Genomic DNA, 13,439 nt, shown 5'->3' with positions numbered 1-13,439 from the left:
AATTTAGGAGAGAAATCTGAACGAATAATTAGAAAGAATATAATTATTTTTTACAGCAACTCTATGTTCTTTTCTCTACCACATCACAATGAACGCCATGCTGACTAACAAGCACACACCCACCGTCTAACAGCAATGTTGCACTAGCTATCGACAATGTCAATCCGATTAGCATCCCTCACGGGAACGACCCGCACCGTTTAACTTCCCGTCATTAGGTCCTTTCCTCTTCTTCCTTTCTCTCTCACAAACACGCACAAGCAGCGGGATGACTTCCGGTGGACACTCATTTTGCAGCAACACCCTATGATACCCTCTCCCCTAGATACCAAAGCCACGGTTTGTGTTTTGTAGCGTTATTGTCTGGCGTGCACGAGCCTCCGGTAGGGCTCAGTACACAACAACCCACACTCCCGCCAGCATAATGCCCCGGACTCGCGCCGTCTTGCGCGCGATCAACGCGGTGAATAAATGTTTATATGCATATAAATTAAATTTGAATTAAACGCACCCCAAGCTCCGCTTTGCCTTTTATCGTCGTGGGGATGATGTTGGCCACGGTGTTTTTTGACGCAAATCGGATCAGACGCCGACGCCGGTGGTCTGTTACATCGACAAGTGACGACGATTTTAATCAGGATCGGTTAAGACCACAACCATGGAGGTCAGTTGTTAGTTTAAAAAGGTCAGCAACAATGTGCGTCAAAGGAGAGTTTACGTTTCTTTTCTATAACAAAAGTATATTCGACGGTCAGATCGAATCATTGATTTCTGGAAGCATCCATCTGCAACACGGAAAAGCATCATCCATCACAACCATTACCAACACCAATTAAATGTGCCAAATCCGGTAGGATGCAGATAACGCTACCTGGATGGAATTACAATCCCGTATTTTAAACAGACTCCCCAACCCTCGGCTGGAATTATTTATTTGTGCCTCATTATCGAACCCTGCAGCGCAGCTCGCGATCGGTAAGCGTGCTGTTTTACCCGCTTTCCCAATTCCCGGCACAGAAAAAAATGGCTTTTACACTTTTAGTTCTGTGTGTTTTTCCATTCACTGGTTTACGCATCAATTCGCATAGCGAATGTATGTTATTGTAGACAGAATGTAATTAGCAGCACTGCACATTATACAGCGTGCAAGATTATCCATCTGGTTCGTATCAATCGTCAATTCGGAGCCAATCGCTACATGCATCATGCGCATGAAACCGAGGATCGGTTGGAGGATAATCCGGCGAAGGATTACGATGTTTCGAGAAGCTGTTTTTAATTTTTCACTTTTTGGAAAGCGTGCATGAGGTACGGAGGCACCCAAACGGAGGGTCTTGGTAAGACCGAACGCGATAATCTTCTGCCTTTGTGCTTTCATGTCGCCGATTGCGACGAAACAATGAATGTCAACAGTCAAATAATCATCCCCAAGCTTTGCACTAATTACACCGGCATCCGGGTATGGTGGGTGTGTGCCGTGCAGGTGAGATCTGGTTATGCATAATGCATAACGTTTTCACAGAGGTTTGGCAACCAATTCGGAAGGAAAATTTACTTACAGCACAGCATCGCTGTGCCGTGTGGATGAAAAGCGTCAAGCAGCCGGGATGGAAATTGGTCGCCTGTTTGCAGGTTTTGCAACAAGGTTTATAATTAGTGGGTTGTTGCAAATGTTCTTCTAGCCTATCGAGAAGTATTTGGTTATGAACCTAGGATATAGTGCAGATTTGATCCACAAATAAAGTGTTCGATTTGAACAGTCATAATAACTACAATTTGAATGTTACGCAATACTTGTGCCTCTTTGATAAGATGCAAATCAACATTTGGTGACACATTTGGTGACAACACTAACATAACGTATCGCATTGCCAGTGGGACTAACGACGGTCCCATTAAAACGACGTAACGCAGTGCGGAAACAGTGCGAAACTTTCACACCCACCTTATACGAGTGCCAGACACTCTCATTCAAACGATTTCGTTACTACCCTCGCAACTGACGAAACAAGCGAACGCCACACCCGTTTGGTGATGGTGGTGGTGTGTAATTGCTGTTTTAATTAAATTTCAACTACCGAACGCTCCCCGATCGCCGACTGCCAAAAGCAGAAAACAGGAGGCAACCGCCCCCCAAAAAACACTGAAATGCAGCCTTCGTACCCGCATTGGTGCGACAATGCGAGATGTTAATAAAATCATACCACCCGCCCCGACCTCCCATCCAGACCGTGGGCCGATTCCCGAGGTCATTATTGAAAAACGGAACCCGGGTCCCGCGAGGACACCGGCCACGGCCGGCAATTGGAACGTTCCCGAAAACCAATGCCAACGAGCGCGGGATACCGAGCCAGTTGAACGAATAATGCACGTCTGTGCGCGTGTTAATTGGAATCAAACCTCGATCATTTACGTGTACGACTCTGACAGCGGCATTCACAGGTATCGGCAATTAATGCTTCGGACGGTCTGGTCAGCGCTGGTCGGGGTGATGGGAGCTGGTATGACGCAAGAACATGACCGGGTACAAAATTACCCATTCCGCCTAGCGCCGCCGTTCGATTCGCTTCGTCTGGGGAGATTCCAACGTGCGCTCCTGGGATACGCCACGGTCAAAGGTTTGCGTTTCCGTGCTGTGTCCGGTGGGACTGCACGGCTGGAGCACTGGAATCGAGATTAATTGGTCCACTTGTTTTATGCCTGCCTGTTTCATATCACCCCGCCCCACCACCAACAGCAACAACAATAACAACACGCAGCACTATGCAAATTTATGTAAGAACTCGTTCGATACATTCGTTCTAATGAGCTAGAAGGCACCTTCCCTCGTGCGAGTCATGTCCAAGCCGCGTCTTATGTCATGGATCGGATGCAAACCCATCATCATGATTACAGCCGGTAGACATTAAAATTAAAGCTTGGCAATGGCCAACAACGGCGTAAAGCGAACCGCAAACCTCACCTTCAGCCAGAGTGACACAACCGAATTATGGACTTTTGGAATGCCTCCGACATCTTCGTTGTGCGGTCTAATCTAATTAAAATCAATTTTCTTACCCCCAAACCACTGAGCACCGGTACAAGGTAAACTGGTCATCTCAGAAATCACACACACACTGTTTTACAGCATGCCCACAGTGCAGATGATGTTTCAAGCAGGAAATGCTGTTCACTTCTGAGACACCTGTCAATGGTGCATCGTCACTCGTCGTTTGCACACCCGAAAGGCATCTCCATCTCGCCCATAGGAATGACATTCACATGTACGGCAAATGTATGTCTTCATCTCGTAGCTATCCTTTTTTTCCCCGGAGAAGGGTTTTGCAAGTGAAAAGATTGCCGGAAACGGATGCACTCGCTTATCATCCGAAGCGTAACAACCTTCCACCTCTTGTGGCGCATCAACAACTCTGAGATGAAACGGAGCATACTTTGCAGAACTCCCATAAGGAACCTTTGGTACTGTTGGAGAGAGTTGGTGGTTGTTTTCGTCTTTAGATTCGCTTTGCAGTAAACGCAACAAAACCAAAGTACCCTAGGAATGCCGCTCGTAGGATTCCACCGGTGCCCGTGTCCTTGCGATGTTACAGTGCGCTACATGGCTCTAGTAGACCAGCATTGGCCGGCTTGCTACGGCTGCTGCTGCTGCAAACTGCAAAACTACGGTTCAAACTCGGCGAAGGGTATTTATAGAGCACGATTTTACCTTGGCCCCGCTCTCGGTGTCTGTCTGTCTCACACCCGTTCGTGCTGATGTAGTACCCGAAGTTGCGGTGCATTAATAATTCATTAAAGGTTATTTATCAAATAATTAGCAAGCAATTCATGCTGTATTGACTGCGAGCGGTCAGCACCACTACTACCACTGTTCGGAAGAAGTGTTACATGATCGGTGCTATCGTTGACGGTGGTCTGGGTGCTCCGGTAGCAAACCATCAACGAGCGGACCATTAAGCTGTACTCGATTCCATTTCAATCAATATCGTACAACCCCACCTGGCACGTACTGTGGATTCACCTGCCAAGCGACTGTTACAGGTAGGTTACTGGCAGGTTTTGCTTCCGCAAGAGTGTACGAAATCGCGGGTACAACCGTTTTGCGTGCGGCGTACCTGTGCCGAGTTGTAGGCAGGGAGGAGTGTATGTACCTTTGGCAGGTAGGTAGAAGAAGCAGGAGAAGGAAGCAGCATAATGGACCATTAGAAAAATGGGAACCTTGCGAAGGAGGGTCGATATCGATCGTTAAACAAGCCGTGCTCAATTATCCGATTGACTGTCAAGGTTAGCTGGGAAGGGATGGAAGACGACATGACGAATTTAAAGCATTTTGCCTTGTAAGGTAAAATAGTTTGCAGTGTGGGTGCGGTGTTCGATAGCTCTTGGAGGAAATTCAAGACTTCATAAAACTATCCTTCAATATGACGGAGACCATCCCATCCTATCGGTAGACAAACAGCTAATAGCACCAGTCTTGGTACCATCTGGATCCACTTCAAACTTTAGCTCGTCTTTCGTTTGATATTCTACCCAGCGCGTTCCACGAATTTCCTTATAGTGGCTTGCGATAGAAAGAAGGGTGTAAAAAACCTAAACAAATCAAATACAAACGCACGCTGTGTTCGGTCACAGATAGCTGTTCTAATTTTATACCGTCCCGCGCGTACCGAATCAACCGTGGCAACCTTCGCCAACGCGCGCTTGATTCATCGGCGGATCGGCGTCTCGGCGTTGAATAGCCGCAAACCCCAACGTGGCTACCCCGGGCAGTGTCACCGATCATTGGATCGGTTTCGGTTCATCACACTCCTCACCCGAGACGGAAGTGCCCTTGCCGTACAGCGCTTTTCCGGCCGAATGGATGGGATTGGCGCGAAAAAATCACTTCATCGTCACCCCGCGTCGTGCATTCGATCGTGCGCAGACACAAGCACCGACACTACAGACAGATCGAAGTTCAGCATTTTCTTCCGAGTGTATTTGTGGGATGGGGAAAAGGGTGGAAGGTGAGAGATGCATGGGGAGGAAATGAAACTGTAGCCCTGTAAACTGTGTGCGAAGATCATTTAGGCCAAGTTTAGCCGCAAGCAAGCGCGATCGGCAATGAATGGAGCGTCGTAGGAACGCGTCGTGACGCTTAGGATCGCGCACACACACGAACAAAGGAAAACAAAGAGTGCTGAGTGTTGAGTTTTTCTTCCGTCGGTTGGGTTCGTTTTGTCGTGGCTGGGGGTGAGGTGGCCGCGAGTGGTGTACTGTTCTTGAGCGGTCACATTTTGCACGCATCACTCATCACTCGATCCTCGCCGACGGTTGTTTGCAAGCGCGTTGCGTATACGCACCGAGTACGCGCGCGCGCGTCGGGTGATTTGGCTTTTTGTTTCCTCCGCTCGGTTGATGTTGCCAGAGCAAGCTGAACGTTAAATGTCAGTGAGAAGTTGTGCGCGGATGTGGAGATGTGGTCTTTATCGGGGATCGTTGTACATTAAATGGGTTTGCGTACAGCTTTATTTATGAGCAGCGTGAACATGTGCGTAGGATGATGTATTAATTTCTGAAGCATGTAAAGAAGATAAAGAACGTTGCTTTGAAACGCGTGTTTTTTGTGAGGAATAATCGTTTGTTGCGAAAGATGGTGGAACTGAAGAACCGATCAAATGATAAACAACAAAAAAAACTTTCGTATAAGATACGTGGAAGAAGGCATCAGAAGAATTTATGAAGAATTGTAGATCAATTGATTTTTTTTGAAGGTTTATTTCAGTGTTTGAATGACAATTTCGATTCAGACAAAAAAAAGTTAATCAAAAAAACATTCCAGAAGGAGTTGCATAAAAAAATTAGCTGGCTGATGCTAACTAGAAAATATTTTTGTTTATCACTTCCTAGTTCCACAACAAATTGAAATGGGGTTACTTGTCGTCTATCATCTCAATCCTCTGTAACTCGGCATGGCGGTCGTCGCGTACGCGAAACTAGAACCATCCCACCAACAACCAAACTGCGCTCTAGATCTCGAAAAACCGCCAGTGGCGCACATTTCGGTGGCAGCTGACGCCAGATCTCGTCCATCTTCGCCCCGTCAGTTCGTCTGTCAAACCGTCAGCCAGCTCCAAAAAGTCATTCCTGGGGTATGATTGTTTCTTCCGCACATCGTACGACGCCACCATCAACACACACACAGAGCGACCAGTACCGTTCACAGGCACCCGCCAGGTGTTGATTAATAGCCTTTGTCTTTGGCCGATGTTGTACGCCCGTCGGGGGTAGGTTTCGACGAGAAAGAGTGTGAGCCGTCACCGTTTGGAACATCTCGCGGCAAATGACGACCACGCACCACCACGGTGACGGTTGATGAGAAAGATCGACGCGTGTTTTGTTGCGTTGTTGGGAACGTTAGGGGGGTTTGAAAATTTGATTCCACCGCAGAAAGCAACCAAGTGCCTGCGACGGAGTGTTTGTGAGCATGACTGCGGCGGTTTTACGCCAGTAGTTACTGGAGCGGATGGCACGGTTTTCCTTTGTTTGTTGGATGGGAACTAAATACGTTCCGCGAACTGAGCGTACTGCGGAAAGTTTGCAATTGCTATGCAGTCGAGCAATAAAGTGTTTATTTTAGCGGCAAATGCGATGCAATTGCAAGCAAAACGATGCCGTTCTTAGGAATGACAAATAAGGAAAGCGCTGCTAGAACTGCTCGGTTTTCCATTCAAGCGACGGTAATGGGGACGATAAATTGTCGGATTTAGTGGGGACCAACTGTGTCGCAGATCTACTTTGTTTGCTTTTGTTTAATGCTTTAGAACTATTTGTAGGTATCGATAGTTCGTACATCCGAGCTACTGCTTGCCATAAAACATTCAACAAAGCGACTTTTATTTACTCATCGATTGAAACCTTCTTTTAAAGCGGAAGAGTCACAAACGAAACGAAGATTTATGCACCAGGGGATCAGTCCATTTTGCACCTCATCCAGTGTCATAAACTGTGCTGCTAGTTTAAATTTATATCCTTACAGTGTGCGGACGGGATGAGGATCTCTTCACAACCCAAACCACAAACAACAGGTGTCGACAGGCAAGATAAACACATTCCAGAGACAGTTAGTATCTCTTTCTCTCTATCTGTTTATAGCATTTTCATTCTTTCTCGTTTTCCTCAATCAAAACGAAGGACGACCGGGTGTCGTTCAGAATTACGATATAACGTCAACGAGAAGAAACTCTTCCCGCTTTAAACGAAATAAACCATGCTGTAATTGTGCAGCAGCAGCAGCAGAAAAGATCAATGATCTCCGATGCTATGCTAGAAGTTCCCTCTTCCCGATACGATGCCACCCGCTCGCCCATCCCCCTCCAGTGTGCTGCATCAACGTCGCAGTAAGCAGGCAGCTATTTATAAAAATAATTTCACATAATACCCCTTCGTTCAGGGCAACAGCGAACCGTAGCGAACGAGGAGGACACGACGTTCGCTTGTTTTTTCTTCCACTCCATTTTGCAAACTCAGTGTAAATGGCGGTGGTGTAGTACGTCGTCGCTCCGTTCCACCACCCATGGCCAGCTTCTATCGGCGCGTCAGCATCATCAGCACGGCCATCGGAACATCATCATCATCAGCAGCAGCAACATCATCGTTTGCCGTCCCAACGCCATGAACTGGCACGAGGATTTAGGCCATCGTTTGCGAGCGGGCGGAAAATTGCACACCGACCCACGATAGCAAAATGGCTGCACTACGGCACGGCTAACGAAGGACCTTTGCGGAGTTTTCGGTACACACTCGGAGTTTCTGTCTCTCTGTGTTTGTGTTTGTGTACTTATAGATTCTATCCATTGGCCATCGGCAGCATCAGTCTCGGGCACGGGAGCTTACCATCGGACAAACCATTTGCCCGGCAGCAGCAACAGCAAACAGCGTCCCCACGCTTTTGAGCGATGTAACGAAAACGGGTGGTGCGCTGTTTCTGCGCGTAAAACATCGCGCGTACCGTACGCAAGGAGCGGCCGGATGGGAAGGACCGCTTAAAGGCGTAGCGCAAACAGGCCGCACAGTTAAACCGCAAGAATGAGTCTACCATGGCGCGGTTAAACACTGCTGCCCGGCGGTGTTTGCGCTTGTCGAGCGAAGCTCATTAGAATTCGGCGAGCGAAGATTACGGATTTTGCATTATCCTGATGAAAACCCCGGCTGATGTGCGGTTCTGGTGGCCTGGCGCCAAAGATCAGCAGAAGCCGTCGTAGCGGTGGCATCATTTTCAAAGTTCGTTAAGGAGGGAGGGGTTTGACGCTTTGCTCTTGTTTGCGTGCGCCGTCTCCGTGAACAGAAGATTGAGAATTAATGATACACTATATTAGGCAACGGCTGATGGATGCTTCTTACGGCGATACACGCTACGATACCGCGTCACTTATTCTTCATCAACCAATTACGCGAAGATGACGTCGAAAAATGCGTTCCTTGCCCGTATTTCAACCCCCAGAGGCACAGCACAGAACAGAACAGAAGCTTTGAAGTTTGGTACTGACGTTGAATGTTGTGCAGTGCACGTCACCGACAACCTCGACGTACCAAGTCAGCAGTTTGATGTCGTAATCCATTCCCTTCAGAGGGTGTATTATTCATTCAGGGGAAGGAATACATTCTCGAGTAAGTCCCAAAATAGACACCAAATACGAAGGAGCAAAAAAAAAACTTAAAATGATTGCGCGTGATACGGGTGGTACAGAGAGGGTGAGGGTCGGTTACGGTTACGGCTCGTAACAACAATCAATATGTTTTGATGTTGATTCCAGAATGGTTGGCAATACTACAAAGATTGAAGAATTGTTGACATGCAATATTGAAATGGTATTTACCGGAAGGAGCAACGGATTCTAAAGAACAAATCACTTTTGATTCTTTTTCTAGTGCGTCGTTGGAATGTGACGCAGTCTAAGCACAATTCCAAGGACTGGATCATGCTATCATGAACGCCTGAACGTGAAGCGCGCTACACGAATTCCGTAATATGTATTCCTTGGAAATTACTAACCGTAACTGATGTCTCAGGGCGCAGGTGATTGCATTCAATCACCCCAAAAAATAAAGAAAAACGCCTGATCCTATTAAATCGAAACACTCCCGAAAGGATGACGTTTCGCATAACGATCGGTGATGGTTTGTTGTTTTTCGTGATTTATTTGCTTCCCACATTCGTATTGCTGTTTCGTGGTAGATAAAACCAGGAACCAAATATCATCATTGTTGGAGAGGGTAGTAAAAAGCTCGAAACATAACGGAAACGATCTAATCGTGTGTCTTTTCGGCGCTCGAGTGTAGTTGTGTTTGATTTTTTTTCTCTAGTGGATAAGGAAAAAAACCAATTATTATGTCACTGATCTTGGACAAATACATTCAGCTCGATGTGCCCCAGTCGGTCTGTGTACGAACGACTCTCACGAGTCTTCATAAAACCCTGTAATGATTTTTCTTCACGCTCTCTGTGTAACACAGCGGAAGGCAAAAGCAAAAAATGGCACAAAAAACGGTCCGTTTGTATATTTGGTGCTATTTTTAGCCTGCCTCACGGTACCGTAGCGCGAACGAACGAAACGCCAAAACAATCATATTTTATCGTTGCCGATTTTCCCGCGCGCGTTTGAGCTTTTCTCACGAAAAACGACTCAGCAAAGAGACTCTTCCGTTTCCGAGTCCGATCGTACCGAGCACCTCCGAAATGGGTTTTTGTGGTGGAGGGCTTTTTTTTTCTTTCTCTACCACAATCTTTTGAGAGGGTAAAAGAAAGAAAAACAGCTGAAAAAACAGAGGAAAACAAAGAATGGGGAAGGTGATCGTAGGAGAATAATAAATATGGGTCTGAATCACTGTAATGGATGATACGGTATGATACGGAAAGGAAGAAAGAGGGTCGTGCGAAAAGAAAAAAAAACAAACACATACACAAACACACGCAATAAAACGCCCAAATTAATACCAATCTAGTAGAGAGGTATTCGGGCGGATGATGGACGGATCTCGAACAGCAAAAATGAAACCACACGCCAAGAGCTTATCGGATTGTGGGGCTCCCGTGTTATAAACCAAAAGGCATGGAACAGTACGGTTACACCGAAAAGGTTGCGTTTTGTGGGTAGTTTCCTAATGTAAGAAAATTGACCCAACAAAACAATGATAAAGATTTACGAGTTGCTTATAACGCAATGTGCTTCGACACTATACTATCTTAAGACATATTTGTCTCAACAAAGCATGAGTCATGTACCCAGGAAATAACAGTGAAGTTTGTGCTGCAACATAAATTGAGCTATGTACCTAATTTTGTTCAACAAAATGTGTACATTAAAGTGCTTGGCTTCATGGTTAGCATACTGTACAGCCATTGTTTTGAAAACCGCCTAAAAGTAGGCAATGTCATTACAAAAGCTACCTTGTAACCATGCAACGATGATCATGTTACCGTGTTTGAGACAGAGGCAAACGAAACGCCCTGAAAAGCTGCTTAGGTTATTTAACCAGCTCTCTTAATGGCACCAAAGGGAGCTAGCACGTTCGGGAGCGAGCTTACCCAATGGCAGCTCATTCGTTGCTCGGCTGTCCGGCAAACTCCAAGGATAGCATCATCCGTAGCTTCGGATGTGGTTAGCAAAGTTTGCCGATTTTTGTAAAACCTTCTGCACTCTCCCGGCTGCATCCAGCTGCAGCCACACTGCTCTGCAATGGTAGCATACAAATTACCCACTAACTATGAGTAATGACTATGGGTTCAATTAGTGGTGACCCGTCGGGAGGGTTTTTCCTTCAGCTTCTCTCACACCTTCTCTCACAAACTGCAAGTAGAATGAAGCAGTAGTGGTTGTAAAAAAATGATGCCAAAAAGCTTGTAGAAAAGTAGATTGCAGTCCAGCGCGGTGGTTGCGTTGTAAAAAGCTAAAATGGTCTCACACAGCCTGACAGTAAGGAATGTTAGGACGTGATGGGGTTGTACAAAAGAGTAACCGTGCTGAGGCTCTGTGGTTGCCATTCGCTCGGTGACTGAGTTAGTTGCTTTTTTTTTTCTTGCACAAAACGTATCCCATACATGTGTATCTGTGTCTGTGTCGCTAGAAGCGTGTGAGAGTGTGCGCATCATTCCTATCAAGATTCGCCGACCCGATCCTGATGAGACCGTCCGCACAGGACATAAATCATTCTGATAAAACAGCTTGATTTTTTTCCGAGCAAGCTGTGTTGCTGGCTTTTCTTTCGCTACCCTTTCACTGGTGCCATCTTGTTTTGCGCTTTTCTCTCGCAGCGGCAACAAAGAAGCGAGCCCGGACGGGCCCCGGAAGTGACGAATAATTATCACAAAATCTAATAAGCACCATTGCGATGCGGTCCGTCCGGCATGAAGTGTTGATGAATGGGGCTGGTGCGCCTTTTGTGCGGCATGTGCGGCATCGCACGTGCTGAATGGTGCTCATTAGGGTATATTTTATGGTGGTGCAAATACATGAACAGACACAGCAAGCTATCTACAATGATGGTCTGCCCTACTTAGATGGTTGCATCTGAAAAGAGCATTCAAATCACTGCAGTAAGTTGGACAGTTTCGTTTCACCGTCAATGGGAGTACCGCTGCGGTGTAGCATGTTGCAAATTGAATGTGTGTACGTGTTTGTGTGTGTGTGTGTGCTTGTGGGTGTGTGTTTTTTATCTTAACTGCACTTGCAGCCACGGGACGCAGGCAACACAGTCCGGAAACATCATTGACCACGAAGCATTTGACCGGAATAACGTGTATATGTGTCAACGATCTCGTGCCGTATGCAATATCATCTCCATTCCCCCATCCCGGGTTTGGGTGCGTTGAAATGTGGAACGCTTTCGATGAGTGTCCTGGATTCGATTGCCACCTCCCACCCTAGGGACAAGCTCATTTGGAGCGTGCTCTAGAAAAGAAGGAAGCTGTGCACTGTCGATTGCTATTCCTGTTTCCTCCAGATTAGCCCCATGCCCCTGGTATGCCGGCTCGGGAAATACGATCATGGTTAGGTATTGCAGGGTGGTGGTAGTTTCCGGTCAGTGGTGTTTGTCGCAAACGTTCGCTTACTGCCAGGATGGAGCATGTGGATCGATGGTTTATTAGCTTGTATGGCACTGTCGATCCCTGGCGTTACGGTTCTCATTATTACCACGCGGCTATACATGACGCTTTCCACGGATTGATTAAGAACCGTAAGCATCGTATCCTTTTGCGATGGTGACCTCAAACATGTGACCCGAGCAGTGCGAGCGTGTCATTAACCGACCAACCGACCAGTAGAGTGATCCTTTTCATTTAGCGACGAACGGGTGCCTTTGGGGTGCAATAAACTGATACGGTGCCTTTTGGGTTGTAAAGCATCGTGCAATTTCCGTTTTAATGAGATTTGGAGTAGTCGACCTTCTGCACAATGAGCTGTTTTTTTTTTTCATTCCGTTAAGCTCGTCGTTAAGATAAGCTTGTGAGGTTTACAAAATCCAGAGAATGATCTTACTCACTCTTAGCTCTTGGGGCTCTTGGGGTGTTGGGTTTTGCTTCAGTTAGTTTAGATTGGAGATTAAAACAATTATACAATGAGGGTTTAGTTAGTGTGTGAACTACGGAGCACCTTGACTGTTGTTGAGATCTAACATATCTACTAATCGTCAGTTAAAATGCAATGCAACAACACCTAATTCCTTTATCCTTACCCATCCCAGGTGCAAAGTACTTCAGCATCCTTCCATGTTATCATATTTCAACCACCTACACTGGTACAGTATCGATAAGTGAATCAGTGGTTGTGGTGAGTTGTTTACTAGTGTCAGTGATGGCAGTTTGATAGTAGTCGCAACGGCACCACATGGCAACTAGTTTGCTGTCGTCAATTATGTAAATTGTGCTATCCATTAAAGCTCCAATCGATACAGCAAAACCACTGACCACAGAAGTGGAACGCATAGCAGAGCCTAGCACAAATAGCAATCACTGGAAGTAAGGATAATGGTACTAATGGTTTTAATTGGGGGCAAGCCGATATAAACGATCCTTGTTGGCGGTGGGATCGAGAGAGCCTGTTGATGCATGGATGTATATTTAATCTAATTTACAGCGGTACAAATTGAAATTGCATATTGAAATACATCAAACGATGCTTCAAACAGTTCGCTGTAATTGATAGATCGTTATGAACTCCAAACAGTAATTCCTGATAAATGATATCATTTTTTTAACATTGACTATATTTAGCTCATGTAACTGTAACCTTCTCATCATTCCATCAACGAGGAGCACATCTCTACCCCTTCTCCACCCAGCACAACTCTACATTAACAATCCACACACAGCACAACCATCCTCACACACGCGTCTCTAAGTGATGTCGTGCGCTTGTAAGGATTATATTAAAGATTACATACATATCCAACCCGGATTTCAT

The 13,439-nt window shown here is 46.2% G+C and overlaps 1 protein-coding gene across 1 annotated transcript in view; it reads right to left on the bottom strand.

The window, feature by feature from the left end:
* LOC1273401 (uncharacterized) overlaps window positions 1-13,439 on the bottom strand; it is a 68,219-nt gene that overhangs the window by 37,699 nt on the left and 17,081 nt on the right. The window lies entirely within an intron of this gene.

This window comes from Anopheles gambiae, chromosome 2 (genome assembly GCF_943734735.2).
Source record: "Anopheles gambiae chromosome 2, idAnoGambNW_F1_1, whole genome shotgun sequence".
NCBI lineage: Eukaryota > Metazoa > Arthropoda > Insecta > Diptera > Culicidae > Anopheles > Anopheles gambiae.
This window is presented reverse-complemented; position numbering and strand designations above follow the sequence as displayed.